The 19,591-nt window shown below is 40.0% G+C and overlaps 1 long non-coding RNA gene across 1 annotated transcript; it reads right to left on the bottom strand.

Annotated features, from left to right (window-relative positions):
• Window positions 1-18,590: 18,590 nt before the first annotated feature.
• LOC108943898 (uncharacterized) lies at window positions 18,591-19,363 on the bottom strand. Its single transcript, XR_001967891.2, has 2 exons — window positions 19,214-19,363; window positions 18,591-19,064 (listed from the first exon to the last, which is right to left on the bottom strand). It is a non-coding gene; the product is annotated as an uncharacterized lncRNA (long non-coding RNA).
• Between the last annotated feature and the right edge of the window lie 228 nt (window positions 19,364-19,591).

Raw genomic sequence — 19,591 nt, 5'->3', positions numbered from 1 at the left:
CATTTGATCTATAGTACTTCCTTGGGTTCCATTGTCCCTGACTCTCTAACAAGTATAAAACCCTTTTGCAAACCTTACTCTTAGTTTCTAGTATCGTTGACCTTGTCATGTACATTGCCACGTACAAAGAATTTACATTTCTTAAGCTTCCACATTATTTTTGTACTAGTGGTTTATCTTTTGCATTTCCTTTCAGAGAATCACGTTATCCCTTACCACTTTTCTAGACTACACATGTCTTCAACAAAATATCCAAACATCATAGCTACATGGCCCTACTCTCATTTTATTGCACTTAAGTAGCCTCACCATGGTCCTTCCCTCCCCACTTGGGGTGAATGTTTCACATTTCGACACAAGTCTTGAATTTAGCAATTTGAGGGACACATGTTTCACATCTCTAGACCTCTTGTATATGATTGACTATTAGAGAGCTTTAAGTCCCCATGGTATTAACCTCATAAGTTCTCTACTCTTATTCAGCCACACAGGTCTGGGATCCAAATCCCTCGTGTCAATATACTTTTTGGAGTATAACACAACTTCGCACATTCCTGGGATTTTTATAACATTCCTAGTGCTAGGGTCTTCTCTTTGTGGGTTCAATTGACTCTCCTTTCATAACTTCTTGTCTCCCGTGCGAGACCTACATGGTTATAATTACTCTCCAGACCATGCATTTCATATATCACGTGCCTATGTAGCAATTCTTTTTACATCTTAGAATCATATACATTGTTCCCACACTATCCACATGTACAAGTTAAGCTTAGGTCTCGTTTATCACGTCAATGCCTCTTTGGAGGTGGGTAATCACTTCTAGAACTCTTCTCATATAAAGTATGATCATGGTACTATATACTTATCGTATATGGCCATACCATTCATTCAACATGATACATGTGCCATCTATTTAATATTCAAGCCTTTACCCATTTGTCACGTCATATGAAAACATTACATGGAATGAACAAAAGAGAATTTAAACTTACGTTGAACCTCAATGCACGAGTTAGAAGACAATCTCATAGTCAAGCTATATCGCACGATCTGGAATGTTGAAGAAGGGTAACATTCCTAAAATGTTTATGTAGCCTCCAACTTATAGATGTGATCGATAACACACCGACAAGAAGGACTCTACTAGACACAGCCCCGAGACATCCTAGGATACTTTAAAACCTTAGGCTCTAAAACCAAGTTTGTCACACCCCAAAATCGAGGAGCACGACCGGCGCTCAGCCAAGTAAACCCGATCGATCAAGCCTGTTAGATTCTTTCTACCCAATTCACCCATGATCAAGAAAAGACATGATTTCATAAATTATACAGCAGGAAGATCATACATACGATGCTAAATCATTTGATTAGCCATTGTGACTTTAAGTCTCAAAATACATATTTCTTATACTTCGAATGGAACAAGTGATCAAACACAACATAACTGGTTTAACATTCCCAACACCCACATACAACCCACATAGTGTCTACGGAGCCTCTAAAGATACAAAAGTGAGTAAAGATGGTGCCAGCAATAAGGCCCCGACTATACCTCAAAAAGTGACCCCAATATAAAAAAAAGGTACAATACATGACCCCGAAATGAAATGGGGCTCACCGAGTCTGCTGGGAAGATGATGATGTACCACTAATGCCGATCAACACTATCTGCTATGTAACCACCTGCATCTAGTTAAAAATGCAGTGCCCTTGGCAAACGGGACGTTAGTACCGTCGAATAGTACTAGTATGTAAAGCTAAAACACTATCTCAATAGAATGGATAATAATACAAGGGAGAAAACAGTTATGAGTTCAATAAGAGCTTCAAAACAATACTAAAACATCAAATAAGGATGGGTAATCTTTAGTGCCATATACCACAATTCACAATACCACCATGTTCTTACTCGGAGTCTGATCTCGACCCGATCGGCTAGGTCATCTCATTTGAGACATCAACTATATCCACAATTTCAATTATCATTTCCAGCAAAGTTACCACCATGTGTGCGGCACAACATACGATCAAGGCCCGATCGGCTAGGCCATCTCACTTGAGACATCAACCATAACAATAATTTCAATTATCTCACATCATATTTCTTTAATATTTTTTCGATTCATTGGCACTAGTGATCACGATTACGAAATCATTCTTTGCACTTGGTCGTATTTCATAATTCCAGTCCTCTTTTCCACATTCAAATATCATTATCATAATCATTATCAACAACAATAAGGCTTCCCATTCAAGACATTAAATTCACATAACACAATAATTTGGGAATCTTAGGCACATAGAGGCTTTTCATACAATTTGGCATAACAACCTTTATTTCGATATTGACATGACGTCTTAACATTTCTAGCACATATTCCACATTTTTAACATATCCTCAAATGGAAAGATGACATGATGAAGTATTTAGAATAAATATTGAACACATATCCTTCGACACAACCATATTAGGAATAGCCAATTCAATAATGATCAAGGTCTTACTTCAATTACATGAACACTGTGGGATTCGATTCTAAGAAGAAGGGGGTTTATCCATACATATCTCAATTGAGCTTCCTTAATCTCTAAAATATTCTAGAATTCTTAGCAACTTTGATCTAATTTAGAAATATAACAAGTTGGACCAAGATTAGGAAGATGAACATGGGTTTAGCTCATTTGAGCATATTATCAAACACTAGGTGTGCATCAATGTTTTAAGCCCCCTTTTTGAGGGATTACATCTTTCCCAAACCCATTCTCTACCATTTTTAGCTCACAACCTCTCCACATACTTCAAGGATACATGCATGCAAGACAACAACCCTCACACCCAATAATTGTCTCTCTAATTAACCCATTTTTGTAAATTTTCGAAATCGAGAACTAGGACATAGATTCTTACCTCTTAGGAAGAATACCTAGGTGCCTCTCTTGATAATCTTCAAGGTTTTAAGTGAGAATTGAAGAGCAATTTTGATGAAGATCACTTCTCCCTCTAGGACCCTTTCTCTCACTCTAAAAATATTAGAAAATATGTTCAAAATGGTCCAAGGTAGGTGTTTTAATGAAATAGGGTATGGTTTAAAAAATAGGAGAATGGATACTCCAAAATTTCTGATCGGGATACATACCAGGCTAGGCACGCTCTATAGTGAGCTATAGACCAGGCTAGGCACGCTTAGTATCGAGCTATAGACCAGTCGAGGCACGCTCTGTAGCGAGCTATAGACCTGGCGAGGCACGCTCTGTAGCAAGCTATAGACCAGGCTAGGCAAGGGATATAGCACAGTCTAGCACACTACAGACCTGGTTAGGCGAGGGATATAGCACGGTCGAGCACGCTACAAACCTGGCTAGGCGAGGGATATAGCACGGTCTAGCGCGCTACAAGCTGGGCGACGCGAGAGTGAAAAATTTCAACTCCCCAACATATTGTTCAACCAAAAAACTCTGAAAATATAATACATTAGCGTACCTTGGCACCAGGAAACCTTAAATTATTTAGCAAAATCTTTCCGGTTCCTTACAATATTGAGCTTGGCATGGTGTTGATGCAGGATGGTAGGGTGATTGCCTATGCCTCCTAGCAGTTGAAAGTTCATGAGAAGAATTATCCTATACATGATTTAGAGTTGGCAGTTGAAATTTTGGAGGCATTATCTATACGGCAACCCATGTGAGGTCTATACTGACCATCAGAGTCTCCACCATCTGTTCAAGTAGAAGAACCTTAATTTGAGGCAATAGAGATGGTTAGAGTTGCCTAAGAACTATGGTATCACCATATTATATCATATAGGGAAGGCCAATGTGGCGGCCGATGCATTGAGTAGGAAGGCTGAGAGTATGAGCAGTTTGGCATATTTACCGATAATAGAGAGGCTACTGGCCATGGATGTTCAGGCCTTGGCCAATTAGTTTGTGAGATTGGATGTTTCAGAGCCTAGCCAGATTCTTGCTTGCATTGTGGCACAATCATCATTGTTGGGCATATCAAGGCTTGAGGATGTTTCGGAGTGCTTGCCAGTTTGATAAGTGAATTGAGATACTTAGTCCCAAGGTTGAAGGCTTAAGTTAAAAGAGTTGACCGGAGTTTGACTTTTGTGTAGACGACTCTGAAATGGTGTTTTGATGGTTCCAATAGATTCTTATGGAGATTTTGGACTTAGGCATATGTCTGGATGTTGATTTGGAGGTCCGTAGGTTGATTTGTTGTTCTTTGGCAAAAGTTGGAAAAATGAAGGTTGAGAGGTTTGACCGAGAGTTGACTTTGTTGATATTGGGTTCGGATTTTGTTTCAGAAGTTGGAATAGGTTCGTGGTGTCATTTGGGACTAGTGTGCAAAATTCGAGATCCTTCGGAGTTGATTTGCTATGGTTCGACATGAGTTTTAGGAGTTAGAAGTTCATCAGTTTCATTAGGCTTGAATTGGGGTGCGATTCATGATTTTGATGTTGTTTGACATAATTTGAGGCTTCGAGTAAGTTCGTATTATTTTTAGGACTTGTTGGTATATTTGGATGGGGTCCCAGGGGGCTCGGGTGTGATTCGGGTGGTTGGAAGATCATTTATGGACTTTGAAGGATTGCTAAAGCCTGAGAGTTCTGGTGCAATCGCACCTGCGAGGGATTTCCGCAGGTGCGATGCTATAGAAGCGACCATGTGATCGCATATGCACGCTTGGCTAGGCTGGAGAAGGTCGCAGGTGCGAACAATTTACCGCATCTGTGAGCCCGCAGATATAGACAAGGGGATGCAGAAACAGAAGAAGGCTGGCAGAGCTAGGATCGCAGATGCGGAAGGGTTCCGCAGGTGCGGACGTGCAGAAATAGGAGTACAACGGTAGGTCAGAACTTAAGTGAAATTCGCAGGTCCATGGTTTTGACTGCATAAACAGAATTTCGGATCGCAGATGCAATTTCACTAGCAGGTTCTTATATTCGAAGGGTTTGCATGTTTTCTCATTTTGGTAGATTTGGAACTCGGCTAAGGGCGATTTTTGAGAGACATTTTGCTACAATTGAAGAGGTAAGTGAAGTGTAATCACTTTTGATGTTAGATATTGATTACCCATTGACTATTACACCTAGTTTTTGTGAATTTGAAGTAAAATTTGGGGATTTTAAACTATGTTATTGGAGAGTGAGATTTGATGATTTGAGGGTCGATTTGTGATTTGAATTAGATGAAATTAGTATGGTTGGACTTATAATTGAAAGGATGTTTGGGATTTGTGAATTTTGTCGGGTTCTGAGGTGACATGTGGTTGACCTTTAGGGTTGACTTTACATATTTGATTCAAGACTTTAGCTTTATTATTTGGAATTATTTCCTATGGCTATTATTAATGGTATTAGGTTATTTTGTCTAGATTCGAGCCATCTAGAGGTTGATACGCGCGGGAAGGGCTTGCTAGAAGAGTGATTTGGCTTGTTTGAGGTAAGTATCTTACCTAAAACTGGTTGATGCACTAGTTGCCTGAATTATTTGTGATAGCTACGTGCTATGAGTAGCACATATGTGTGGGGTTGAGCCCATATGCGTGCACCGAGATACTATTTCATGCTCGGGGTAGTGCTTAGGCTATGATATGCCTTGAATTAATTTCTCCTACTTGTACCCCTATGAGAGCTATTTATAACACATTTGAGATTAGGTTGAGGTTATTCTCCCGATAGAACCAGACAAACTGCTATTTCGTGATGAAATTGTCTGTTCTAGCTGTGGTAGCACACATTGCACAAGCCTACACCATAATATGTTATTTATACATGTAAGGCCCCGTAAAATTTCGCAAAGAAAAATAATGTTTCATAGTGCCGAATTGGTTCTTACGTGTTTAAGGATTTTTGGGTTGAACAATGCACTGGAAAGTAAAGGAAAGTTTTTGGCAGAGAAATGCATTTCTGCGGTCCATTATGCGACTGCAGAATCACTCTGCGGACCGCATAATGGCCGCAGAGTGAGGTAAGTATGGGCAGGTTTGGATGCCATTTTGCGGTCGACTATGCGACCGCAGAACTGTTCTGCGGTTCATTATGCGACCGCAGAACAGGTCTGCGGGCCACATAGTGACCGCAGACCCAGGCATATTCTTGCTAGTTTTGGACGCCAATTATGCGGCCGATATGCGGACCGCATATCAATTATGCGATCGCATATGCGATCGCAGACCTTGTTCCGGAGCTTCATTTGTGGGTTTTTACAACCCAACCCAACTTCGTTAAATAGACGCAATGGACTATTTTTGACTAAAAATCTGACATGTTAGAGTAAGAGAGAGTGCCCTAGAGTGAGAAGGTGTTCCTCAATAATTGTTCTTAAATTCTTGGTCAATTCTTGGAATATTAAGAAGGGAAACTCACTAGGTCTTCATCCCAGAGGTAAGATTCTACACCCTAACCCTTAATTTCAAATTTGTCTAGAATTAGGTAACTAGTAAGATAATTTTTGGGTATGGGAGTTGTTCATCTTGCATGCATGTGTTATCAAAGGGTGTGAGAAGATTGTTTAGCTAATAATGGTAAAGAATGGGTTGTGGGATAATGGAATCCTCCATGAAAGGACCTTGAAACCTTATGCACACTTAGTGTTTGATAAAATGCTCAAATGAGCTAGAACTATGATCATCTTCCTAATTTTGGTTCAACTTGTTATATTTCTAAAATAGATTGAAGTTGCTAAGAATTCCAGAATATTTTAGAGTTTAAGGAAACTCCTTTGAGGTATGCTGGCTAAACTCTTCTCTTAGAATTGAATCCCACAATATTCAGGTAATTTATGTAAGACCCAAGTGGTTCATTATAAAGTTGGCTATTCCGAGTAAGTTTGTGTTGAAAGATATATGTTCAATAAGTATCCTAAATGCTTTATTCATATTATGTTATCAATTGAGGATGGTTTCAAGTATGGGCTGTGCATTAATAATGTTTCGACTTCAAGTCAAGTTCTAACGAAGGCTATTATGCCAAATTTTGTGAAATATCTCTATGTGCCTTAGACTCTTAATTTCTCACATATGTACTACACCCCTTGATTTTAATTGTATTTGTTGATGATGATGATGGTGATATTTGAAATTGAAAAGGTGAGCATGAAATACTAAATACGACCAACGTGCCAAGAATAATTTTATAATTGTGGCCACTAGTGCCAATGAGATGAAAAGATGTGAAAGAAGTATGAAATACGATGATTGATATAAAATGGTTGATTTATCTAATAAGACAGCCTAGCCGATCGAGTCGTGACCGGACACCATGCCGCACACATTGTGGTGATTGTGTTAGAAATTGTAATTGAAATTGTGATTGTGGTTGATATCTCTAATGAGATAACCTAGCCGATCAGGTCGTGATCGAACTCCGTATTAAAGGTACGAGGGTATTGATATTGAGAGTGATTGTGGTTGATGTCTCTATAGAGATAGCCTAGCTGATCGGTTCGTGATCGGACTCCGTTCTAAGAGTATGGTGGTATTGGTATTGTGAATAATGGTAGTGTGAACAATGGTATATCGGTGCTAAGAATCACTAATATGAAAATATGGGAATTTACGTGAAACTTGATGTTTTGGTATTGTTCGAGACTTTCATTGATTTTATGATTATTCGTCCTTGTAATATTATTTGTTCTATTGAGAGGGTGTTTAGTTATACATACTAGTGCTATTCGACAGTACTAACGTCCTTTTTGTCGGGGGCGCTGCATCTTTAAATGGATGCAGGTGGTTCCACAGCAGGAGATATTGATCAGTGAAAGTAATACACCTTTTTCCCAACTAACTTGGTGAGCCCCACTTCATCCCGGGGTCATGAATCCTTTGTACTTAGTGTATTCTATTTGAGGTATAGCCGAGGCCTTATTGCCGACATTATCATTGTACTCTTCTTTATCTATAGAGGCTCCGTAGACATAATGTGGGTTGTATATTGGTGCTAGGGGAGTCAAACTCGTTATGTTGTGCTTAAATTACTATTTCCACTTCAGATTATGAAAAATGTGTATGGAATTGAGACTTTAAAATGAACTAACTAATGGTAAGAAATTGGTATTGCACACATGATCACTTCATTGTTTGATTAACGAAAATATATATTCTCTTTATTCATAAATGAGTTTGGGTAGAAGGAAATCTAATAGGCTTGCTCGGCCGGGTTCCTCGATTTTGGGGCGTGACAAACTTGGTATCAGAGCCTAAGATTTTAAAGTGTCCTAGTATATCTCGGAGCCGTGTCTAGTAGAGTCCTTATTATCGGTGTGTTGTTGACCACATCTATAATTAGGATACTACATGGGCATTTAGGAATAATACCCTTCTTTTATGTTCTCGATGCTGATGGTAAGATTGTTCCTCCTTTAACTCGTGCTTTACTTTAACTTTCAGTACATGGCACCTAAGAAGAAGGCAAGAACTGGCTAAAGAGACAATGTCACCCCATGAGTGACATTTGACCCTATAATTGATGATGCGGGTGAGCACCCAAGGAGTGACAATATTCCTCCATTTACTACACGGCATCTCACTCTGAGCCTCACTTTGGCCTGCTCTGGCTGGAGGCACCTGAATGTTACCCTCTCCCACAGCTGTATCAAGCCGTTTACTAATTGCTTGCTTCCTAGTCGAAGGCATCGCTGAAAGAAAACAAGGTGAATATTAGATATGAACACTTACTACTCAACTCTACGCACGATCTAGATTCAGGAAGAAGGTAACAACCCTAGATGTCACGTAGCCTCCTGATTATAAATGTGGCGCGCTACACATCCATAATCAAAACTCTACTAGACACGGCTCATAGACATCCCCTAGGACAGACTTGCTCTGATACCAAGTTTGTCACGACCCAACTGGAGGGTCATGACTAGCACCCGGGCCATACTTGCCGAGCACCAACGTACATTTTATCTAACCTTCCTTATTATCTTTAAGGGCCGACAAGATCAATATAAATGGTAGACATGGATCATGAACATCCAACAATGAAAGATAATGTCATGAACATACATAACATGGGACGACAAGACTGTCAAGAAACTATATATAAGGTACGAGCTACCATGAGTCGACACCTGTCTATGAGCCTCTAAAAGAACATAAGTGCTACAACATTGCCGGAACAGGGCCCCGACATACCCATAAGGTCTATAACAAAAATGCATACCAAGACCACGGCAAGTCCGGAGAAGGGATCTCGCCAATAACCGCTGAACTGGACAGCCTACTATGGTGGGGGAGCTACGTCTACCTGTCTATCAGGACCTGCAGCACGACATGCAGCGTCCACAAATAAAAAGGACGTCAGTACGAATAAAGTACTGAGTATGTGAGGCAAGAAAGCATAAGTAAGAACAGTAATGTAAACAGTGATAGGGAATATACAACCTGTGACATCTGGGTACCTCTGAGGGCTACTGACATGAAATACATGATACATACATATATATATACATAAACGTTTAAAACATATGCCTTTGTGGGCATCATCATCATCATATCGTACCCGGCCATAATAGGCTCGGTAAAACGTACCCGGCCATCATAGGGCTCGGTAGAATCGTACCCGGCCACGTGGAGCTCGGTAAAACCCAACTGATCAGTGGTTGCACAATAGGTGCCATACCCGGCCGACTATAGCGCGGCTCGGTAGAGTAAAATAGATACATATATATGATGCATGCTGGACTCATTGGAATCACATTTTGAACCTTTCGGAGTGACATAAGGTTGGTATCCTTCGTACACGTTATTAGGATTAACTCATCATCAAGAAACTTATAAGAATCAGGAACTACCAACAACATTGATAATATAAGAATAAGAGAAGTAACATCAATACCAATCGTTTCATAAGAAGGGCAGCAATGTAAGTACTGCTAGCTTCTAAGAGTAGAGTATCTTTGGGAGCTCGTTCATTACATTATGTACAATTGGAGTCGTACAAAAGAATGAAGGGGATAGACTCACATACCTTGTATATACTGCCCAACCTCAAGCTATGCAAATATCACGACTCCTTAGTCTACAATAAGATAAATGACACTATCATTATCGTTTAAGCGTCGTAACTATTATGTATCGACCACAACCTATTTTACGATGAAACGGACAGCACCTCCCCTATTTATATGACTTCCCACAAGTCAATACAATCACCAAACAGCCCAAACAACATCATTAATAATTATATTGAGCCTCCAAAACAGTCCACCAACCAACAACATTACTACCAAGCTTTTCGATATATATTTCACAAGTTCTAGCTTCAACGACTTAGCTGCAACTTGGATAATCTTAAATATATATAGAGTAAGAGGTTCCTTACCTTTAAACAGAAAGAACAACTCCAATTTGACCTTAATATTCCACGAAATATCCCTTCAATTCTGCCACAAGAACAAGGAAGCGAAACTAGCAATTAATTCGGGTTTTTCGGCACTAGAATTACTTTAGAAGACTTGAAATCACCTAGGGTTGATATTAAAAACTTGAAGGTGTATTTACAGAACATAAAGCACTTAAAACAACCTCCCACACGAGCTGGAACAACACAAAAATCAGCAACAACAAGAAAAACAAGAAACTTACTAGCACCACGGGATTCCCGACATTTGATTTGTGTTGTTTGCCCTTTGTTTGGGTCTTGGATCATGAGAGAACCTTGAGAGAATGTTTTTAGGGTTATAAGGTCTGAATATACTGAAAAATAATGACTTAAAACGGGGTTGAGTTATCTTATATATGTCCAAATGTCTTAAACCGCCTTTGTGGGCCCCATAGAGAGCAGCTTGGCGCACTCTCGCAAAAATGCGAATATCTCTCTATTCCGAGATCGTATCGACGAACGGTTTAATGCGTTGGAAACTAGACTCATAGATCTTCAATTTGATAGGTAGATCACCCCATAATTCCAAGCACATTGGGAGTAAAATGCAGTAACATTTGACCTAAAGTTTAAGTAAAATTATAAACCTAAGTTGCGACAACTTTTATCGACTTTTATTTCATAACTCGCTTGACTTCAAGACTTATGATGCGGATATTATATGATTCAAATACATTAAAACAAGACCTCTTGGGACAGTTAATCACCTCTAGTGTTATCCGAAAATACGGGTTACAACATCCTTGATTAGCTTAACTTCAAATACTTGTTAACCACTCTTATACACCCTTGTATCGTTTAAGACCAATAGGATTAACTTATTATCATCTCAAAGATAATCTCTTCTTGGATTTACGTCGACTACCTTACGGCGTGATCTATGATATGCGAATTTGGGTTGTAACACAGAGGCTGTGGCATCGGCCTCCTACCGCCTGAAAGAGGTGGCATATTCTTGGTTTGAACTATAGGAGGAGTCCCGTGAAGAAGGGAGCCTTCCGGCAAGGTGGGGTGAGTTTGTCGATGCCTTCATTGATCATTTCTTGCCTGCTGAGACTAAGGCAACCCATGCTGCTGAGTTTGAGAACCCGAGGCAAGGTAGCCTGAGTATGTAGGATTACCATATGAGATTCGCGTACCTGTCTAAGTATGCTATTAACATGTTGCCCACTATGGAGACTAGAGTGTGCCGATTTGTACAGGGCCTTAGTCCCTTGGCAATTAATGAGGCCGCTACAACAACCTTGAATTTTGATTTGAACTATGGAAAATGATGGAATTCGCTCAAGCAACAGAGACTCGCAAGTTGATGAATAGAATGGAGCGAGAGGGTAGCAATAAGGCCCGGACTGTGGGCAACTTGGGTGGTTCTTCTGGTGGTGGCAAGTCAAAATTCAAGGGAGGGTCGTCAGGGCCATCCTAGTCCTTTGCACAGTTTTCGGCTAGTGCACCACCATCAGGGCCCTGTCAGATGCAGCAGTGGAGCTGTTTCAAGCCCAGTCAGGGCAACATGGGCTCCTATCAGCAGGGTCGTCATGATGGTAGATTCCAGCAGCAGAGGAGGCCCCCATGCCCAAGGTGTGGAAATATGCACTTAGGCATATTCTACATGGACTTACCCATATGATACGAATGCGGATTGAGGGGTCATATTCAGAGGGGTTATCGTTCATCTCACCAGGGTGCGGGCAGGGGCCCAGCACAGCCAGCCAGTTCTACAGCTACTACATCCGCAGCACCTCCTCCAGCTCGAGGCACTCCAAAACCCGCAGGGCATGGTGCATCTAGGGCTGGAGCATAGAGTTCGGGAGGATTCAGTCATTTCTATGCTATGAGGGGTCACCAAAATTTAGAGGCTTCTCTAGATGTTGTCATAGGTATATTGACTGTCCAATCTCATGATGTATATGCTCTTATTGATCCCGGTTCCACTTTGTCATATGGCACACCTTATGTTGCTATGGAATTTGGGATAGAACCAGAACAGCTTCATGGGCCATTTTCTGTATCTACTCCGGTTGGTGAGTCTATTTTTGGCCGCGCGGGTGTATAGGGATTGTGTTGTCACGTTGCGTGGTCGGGACACCATGGCCGATCTTATTGAATTGGGAATGGTAGATTTTGATGTGATAATGGGGATGGATTGACTTTTTTCTTATTTTGCCAAGCTTGATTGCCGAACCACGACCGTTGAGATCAAATTTCCAAATGAGCCAGTTATTGAGTGGAAGGGTGATGATGCAGTGCCGAAGGGTAGGTTTATTTCTTACCTTAAGGCCACAAAGATGATCAACAAGGGGTGTATTTACCATTTGGTCCGAGTTACGGATACCGATGCTGAGGCACCTACACTTGAGTCCGTGCCTGTTGTGAATGAATTTTCGGGAGTCTTTCCGGATGAACTCCCTGGGATCCCGCCAGACAGGGAGATTGATTTTGGGATTGATGTGATGCCAGACACGCATCCTATATCTATTCCACTCTATAGGATGGCACCGGCAGAATTGAAGGAGCTAAAGGAACAATTGAGAGATTTGTTAGAAAAAGGTTTCATCCGACCGAGTGTCGCCTTGGGGCGCACCTGTACTCTTTGTAAGAAAGAAAGATGGGTCACTACGTATGTGTATTGACTATTGGCAACTCAACAAGGACACAATCAAGAATAAGTACCCACTGCCAAGGATAGATGACTTGTTTGATCAATTCCAAGGTGCCAAGTACTTCTCCAAAATTGATTTACGATCCGGGTATCATCAATTGAAGATCAGGGAGTAGGATATTTCGAAAATAGCTTTTAGGACCTGGTATGGGCATTTGGAATTTCTAGTGATGTCTTTTGGGATAACAAATGCCCCAGCATCCTTCATGGATCTTATGAACCGAGTTTTCAAGCCGTTACTCGATTCTTTTGTGATAGTGTTCATTGACGATATTCTTGTATATTCACGAAGTCGAGAGGACCATGCTGATCATCTCAGGGTAGTTCAGCAAACCTTGTATCACCACAAATTATATGAGAAGTTTTCAAAATGTGAATTTTGGCTAGAATGTGTCACATTCTTAGGTCATGTAGTCTCCAATGAGGGAATTAAGGTTGATCCTTAGAAAATTGCAGCTGTGAAGAATTGGCCGAGACCTACAACTCCAACAGAGATTCGCAATTTCTTAGGCTTAGCTGGATATTACAGAAAGTTTGTGGAGTGGTTTTCTACTCTTGCCTCTCCATTGACTAAATTGACGTAGAAGGCCATTAAGTTCCAATGGTCCGATGCTTGTGAAAGGAGCTTCCAGGAGTTGAAATCAAGATTGACTACGGCACCGGTGTTGACCATGCCAGAGGGTACAAATGGGCTTGTGGTATATTGTGATGCTTCAAGGATCGGGCTTGGGTGTGTATTAATGCAACGTGGCAAGGTGATAGCTTATGCTTCTAGGCAACTCAAAAAACGTGAAAAGAACTACCCAACACACGATTTAGAACTTGCGGCGGTGGTGTTTGCATTGAAATTTGGTGTCATTATTTATATGGGTTCCATGTGGATATATTCATGGACCATAAGAGCCTTCAATATATTTTCAAACAGAAGGAATTGAACCTGAGGCAGAGAAGATGGCTTGAATTACTCAAGGATTACGACATTGATATTTTATGCCATCCGGGGAAGGCTAATATTGTGGCAGATGCTCTTAGCCAAAAATCTATGGGTAGTTTAGCACATTTGGAGGCATATCAAAGGCCATTGGTCAAGAAAGTTCATCGATTGTCTAGTTTGGGAGTTCGTATTACGGACTCTAGTGAAGGAGGGGTGATTGTACAAAATAGGGCTAAATCATCACTTGTTGTGGAACTCAAGGAAAAGCAATACAACGATCCATTGTTGGCACAACTGAAAGAGGGGATTCATAAACATAAGACCGTGGCCTTTTCTCTTGTCATGGATGATGGTACACTAAGGTACCAAGGGCGTCTATATATTCCAAATGTGGATGGTCTACGGGAAAGAATTATGACTGAAGCTCACACTTCTAGGTATTCCGTACACCCGAGTTCTACAAAAATGTATCATGATCTTAAGGAAGTCTACTGGTAGAATGATATGAGGAGGAATGTAGCGGAGTTTGTGGCGAAGTGTTCAAATTGTTAGCAAGTGAAGGGCGAACACCAAAGGCCCGGTGGGTTGGCGCAGAACATAGAAATTCCAATGTGGAAGTGGGAAATGATTAATATGGACTTTGTGGTAGGATTACCTCATACTCCTCATAAGTTTGACTCAATTTGGGTGATTGTGGATCGACTTACGAAATCAGCACACTTTTTGCTGGTTAAGGCTACCAACACAGCGGAACAGTATGCTTAGTTATATATCAAAGAAATAGTCAGGTTTCATGGCACTCTAGTTTCCATCATATCTGATCGGGGAGCACAATTCACTGCTAACTTTTTGAAGAAATTTCAGCAAGGTTTGGGTACTAAAGTGAATCTTAGTACATCCTTTCACCCACAGACTGGCGGGCACGCAGAGCGGACTATTCAAACGCTTGAGGATATGTTGCATGCTTGTGTTCTAGACTTCAAAGGTAGTTGGGATGATCATTTACCACTCATTGAATTTGCCTACAACAATAGTTATCATGCTAGCATTCAAATGGCACCGTTCTAGGCTTTATACGGAAGAAGATGTAGATCTCCCATTGGGTGGTTCGAAATTGGGGAAGCAGAGTTAATAGGGCTAGACCTTGTATATCAAGCTATGAAAAAACTTAAAATTATCAAGGAGAGGTTGAAGATGGCTCAGAGTCGTCAAAGTCATATTCGGATGTTCGTCGTAGGGATTTGGAGTTCAAAGAAGATGATTGGGTATTCACGAAAGTTTCCCCCATGAAAGGCATAATGCGATTTGGTAAGAAAGAAAAATTGAGTTCGAGGTATGTCGGACCGCACAGAATCATTTAGAGAATCGGTGAGGTGGCATACAATCTTGAGCTACCACCTGAAATGTCATTAGTTCACCCGGTGTTTCATGTGTCTATGTTGAAGAAAGTAGTTGGAGACCTGACGATCATTATTCTGGTTGAGATTATTGAGGTTAATAAGGAATTGACTTATGAGGATATTCCAGTTTCTATTATTGATCGGCAAGTCTGAAAGTTGAGAAACAAAGAAATTGCATCCGTGAAAATGCTATGGCGAAACCAACAGGTTGAAGAGGCTACTTGGGAGGCCGAGGAAGAAATGAAGAAAAAGTATCCTTATTTGTTTGAATAAACATGTATTTATGAGTTGTGCTTTATGAAAATGCTAAGAGTTACTTTCTATGAATTATGTATAATTTGTACCGTTAATGATAAGGGTGTTCCTTTCCTGGTGATATATCCCTTATGAGGCCATGGTTGATATTGTTATTGTGTTATATTGCATCATCAGTTATGTCTATGTAGTTAGGATTGGTTTCTGGGATTCTCTGACAGGTGGATAGGCCAAGTTACAGGGGAGACTCTGGCAAAAGTTTTGGAAATTTAGGGAGTTAGCCAAATTTTGAAACTACTGGTGTATATGAACTAACAGTTGGGGCACATTGGATGCTAATAATAGTTTTTGACCCTCATTCGAGGACGAATGATCCTAAGTGGGGGAGAATGTAAGGCCCCGTAAAATTTTGCAAAGAAAAATAATGTTTCGTGGTGCCGAATTGGTTCTTACGTGTTTAAGGATTTTAGAAATTCTTCACGGCGAGCAAGCTTGCCGCGGCTCGGACTTTTTGGGTTGAACAATGTACTGAAAAGTAAAGGAAAGATTTTGGCAGAGAAAAGCATTTCTGCGGTCCATTATGCGATGGCAAAATCATTCTGCGGCCCGCATAATGGCCGCAGAGTGAGGTAAGTATGGGCAGGTTTGGATGCCATTTTGTGGTCGACTATGCGATCGCAGAATTGTTCTGCGGTTTATTATGCGACCGCAGAACAAGTCTACGAGCTGCATAGTGACCGCATACCCAGGAAGATTCTTGCCAGTTTTGGACGCCAATTATGCGAACCACATATCAGTTATGCGATCGCAGACCTTGTTTCAGAGCTTTATTTTGGGTTTTTATAACCCGACCCAACTTCGTTAAATAGACGCAATGGACCATTTTGACTAAAACTATGACATGTTAGAATGAGAGAGAGTGCCCTAGAGTGAGAAGGTGTTCCTCAATAATTGTCTTCAATTCTTGGTCAAATCTTGGAAGATTAAGAAGGGAAACTCACTAGGTCTTCATCCTAGAGGTAAGATTCTACACCCTATCCCTTGATTTTGAATTTGTCTAGAATTGGGTAACTAGTAAGATAATGTTTTGGCATGGGAGTTGTTCATCTTGCATGCATGTGTCATCAAAAGGTGTGAGAAGATTGTTGAGCTAAGAATGGTAAAGAATGGGTTGTGGGATGATGGAATCCTCCATGAAAGGACCTTGAAACTTTATGCACACTTAGTGTTTGATAAAATACTCAAATGAGCTAGAACCATGATCATCTTCCTAATTTTGGTTCAACGTGTTATATTTCTAAAATAGATTGAAGTTGTTAAGAATTTCGGAACATTTTAGAGTTTAAGGAAGCTTCTTTGAGGTATGTTGGCTAAACTCTTCTCTTAGAATTGAATCCCACGATATTCATGTAATTTATGTAAGACCCGAGTGGTTCATTATAAAATTGGCTATTCCGAGTAAGTTTGTGCTGAAAGATATATGTTCAATAAGTATCCTAAATCCTTTATTCATATTATGTTATCAATTGAGGATGTGTTCAAGTATGGGCTGTGCATTAATAATGTTTAGACTTCAAGTCAAGTTCAAACGAAGGCTATTATGCCAAATATTTTGAAATATCTCTATGTGCCTTAGACTCTTAATTACTCACATGTGTACTACACCCCTTGATTTGAATTGTATTTATTGTTGATGATGATGATGATATTTGAAATTGAAAAGGTGAGCATGAAATACTAAATACGGCCAAGGTGCCAAGAATATTTTTATAATTGTGGCCACTAGTGCCAATGAGATGAAAAGATGTGAAAGAAGTATGAAATGCGATGATTGATATAAAAAGGTTGATATCTCGAATAAGACAACCTAGCCGATCGGGTCGTAATCGGACACCATGCCGCACACATGGTTGTGCGATTGTGATGGAAACTGTAATTGAAATTGTGATTGTGGTTGATATCTCTAATGAGATAGCCTAGCCGACCGGGTCGTGATCGGACACCGTGTTAAAAGTACGGGGGTATTGATATTGAGAGTGATTGTGGTTGATGTCTCTAAAGAGATATCCTAGCCGATCGGGTCGTGATCGGACTCCGTGCTAAGAGTATGGTATTATTGGTATTGTGAATAATGGTAGTGTGAACAATGGTATATCGGTGCTAAGAATCACTAATCTGAAAATATGGGAATTTACGTGAAACTTGATATTTTGGTATTGTTCGAGACTTTCATTGATTTTATGATTATTCCTTCTTGTAATATTATTTGTTCTATTTAGAGGGTGTTTAGTTATACATACTAGTGCTATTCGACAGTACTAACGTCCCTTTTGCGGGGGGCGCTGCATCTTTAAATGGATGCAAGTATCATGTATAATTCTTACTTCTTTTACCTCACCAAGGTTAGTTATGATACTTGCTGAGTACATTGGGTCAGTTGGACTCATGCTACACTTTGCACTTAATTGTGCAGATCCAGGTGTTGGACCCAGTCATGAGTAGCTAAGGCTTGTAGAAGTGTTGATCATTGAGAGACGATGTAAAACTGCATTCTCGACCGCAGTCTTGGCATCTCTTTTCTTATGTACTGTTATTTTTATTTCATACAGTATTGTATTTGGTCATTTTAGACTTGTATTTTCGAATTAGAGCTCATGACTCTGTATTTATCAGTTCTGGAGGATTTATCATGTATTGGCTTTATTATGTAATAATGAGGTTTCACACTTATGGTATTCATATAAATTCTGCTATTTTGATTCTTTATTGTTATGTCTAGCTTGCCTAGCAAGTGTGTTAGGCGCTATCACATCTGGTTGGATTTTAGGTCGTGAAAATACATGGTTATCCTTCTATATTCATTAAAAAGTAGAATAATTACGGCAACGATAAAAGGCATAAGCTGCTAATTGTAATTAAGGTAGTTCTCAATACTCATAAGTCGAAGCACATTGATTTAAACTTCCTTGGACTATTGCTGCTTCTATATAGAATGAGTAAGGGAATGCCTGTGCTATACACGGGCCTAACATAATAATATTGCAGACAAAAATAATAGAGAATCAATATATCATTCGGCAACTACATTACAAATAACTAGGTTACTGATTTACAAACAACATTATCTACTCAACCAAAAGAAATATTCAAACTAAATACAACACCAGATCACAAAATAAAAGGTATCTAATCTAGCAAATTCCAAAGCAACATGCCACCAGAAAGAACCACAGAGCAAGGCACATGAACAGAAACACTTTGAGAATAGCTTACAAACCTTTAGTTTCATATTTTGTAGCTCTCTACATTAACACAACTTATATCCTCTCAACTCTTGTTGCAAAGTCTGAAGGCCTTGAGAGTTTCAGTTATATCCTTATGTGAAAAGATAACTTGTACAAAGATCAAACAGTTTTAGTATGCACCTGCAGTAAAAGTAACAACTTTAAAGTTAGAGAATACAAGGAAACTTATAAAAAGGAATCTTACAACTTTTAAGAGTGTAGATATGGGTATTTAGAAATCTGATGCTCCATGTCCAGAAAACCTTAAAGTTAAAGAACTATTCGCTTACTTAATGGTTTTGTTAGATAGTTCATACTTACAAAGATAAAGTGAAATGAAAATCCAATGACCCAATAATTTACTATACAATACATGTATAGATTGTGGTTCTATTACTTCGAGCAGATTCAATATCTCCTAGAGCTGAAAGTGACCTATTGATATTTTATGGTTGTCAGTTGGGTATAAAGGAAACAGGTTATGAGAGATAAAGGGGCCAAAAGATGGCAAAGTAAAATTACATATGAACAACAACAACTCAGTATAATCCCACTAGAGGGGTCTGGGGAGGGTAGTGTGTACGCAGACCTTACCCCTACCCTGAGGTAGAGAGGCTATTTCTAATAGACCCTCGGCTCTCTCCCTCTAAGAACTCCCCACCTTGCTC

Source organism: Nicotiana tomentosiformis, chromosome 8 (assembly GCF_000390325.3).
Source record: "Nicotiana tomentosiformis chromosome 8, ASM39032v3, whole genome shotgun sequence".
In the NCBI taxonomy this organism is placed as follows: Eukaryota; Viridiplantae; Streptophyta; class Magnoliopsida; order Solanales; family Solanaceae; genus Nicotiana; species Nicotiana tomentosiformis.
The sequence above is the reverse complement of the archived record's forward strand: the minus strand, read 5'-3'. Positions and strand labels throughout refer to the sequence as shown.